We start from the raw sequence: 1,029 nt of genomic DNA on the forward strand, positions 1-1,029 counted from the left end.
GCCTGCATTGTTTAGTATATTCTGTATTGTCTAATTTTTTCTGCTGTAGCCTCATCAATTAAAGTAGTAACAATTACATGATAGGCATCTTTTAATCTATCTTGTAATGATTAATGGAAAAATCTTTATATCTAAGTAGGTTAATCAGATCCAATGAGCTGTGATTAATGTGTGAATCTATGGCTGTGATTAATATCTACCCACCACAACCTAGAATCACCTGGAATAGAGCAGCCCTTCTTAATTTGTGGGCCACAACCCCTTTGTTGGAATCAAATGACCCTTTCACAGGTGTCACCTAAGATCACTGGACAACACGAATATTTACATTATGATCATAACAGTAGTAAAACTATACTTATGAAGTAGCAATGTGAATAATTTTGTGTCTGGGGGTCACCGCAACATGAGGAACTATATTAAAGAGTCACAGCATTAGGAAGGTTGACAGCCACTGGAATAGAGCCTTAGCTAAAGAGTTATGTAGTTCAGGTTGGCTCACGGGTGTATCTGTGGGGATTGTCTTGTATTTCAATCGATTTAACTCAGTGTAGGCAGCACCATTCCATAGGGAACACCCTGAACTGCATGAGAATGGAGGAAGCTGCTTAAGTCAGCATGCAGGCAAGCCAGGACCCAGACGCCTGCCTGTCCTCAGTCTGTTTTTCCTGCCTTGACTTCCACTCAGAAGTGGACTGTGATCTGAAATTTTAAGTCAAAGAAACCTTTTTTTTTTTTTTTTAGTTGCTTTTCATGATGGAATTTTCATCATAGGGACAAAACCAAGCTAGAACAGATTATCAAGACAATTGTCTGTTTAGTAAGTATAATTCATGCTTTATGAACTTTCTCAGAGTTTTTATTTTCATTAAGTCATAGTATTTTTTCTTCTTTCATCTGGAAAGTTTTACTGTAACTGACTCGAGGGAGGCAGGAGTCTGTATTTTCTGTCCAGGTAGATTCATAAAACAAATGTAATTGAAAATGGACGGGACCTGTGGTATATAGAGGGACTACACAGCACCTTAT

The sequence above is a fragment of the Arvicanthis niloticus genome, chromosome 4, assembly GCF_011762505.2.
Source record: "Arvicanthis niloticus isolate mArvNil1 chromosome 4, mArvNil1.pat.X, whole genome shotgun sequence".
In the NCBI taxonomy this organism is placed as follows: Eukaryota; Metazoa; Chordata; class Mammalia; order Rodentia; family Muridae; genus Arvicanthis; species Arvicanthis niloticus.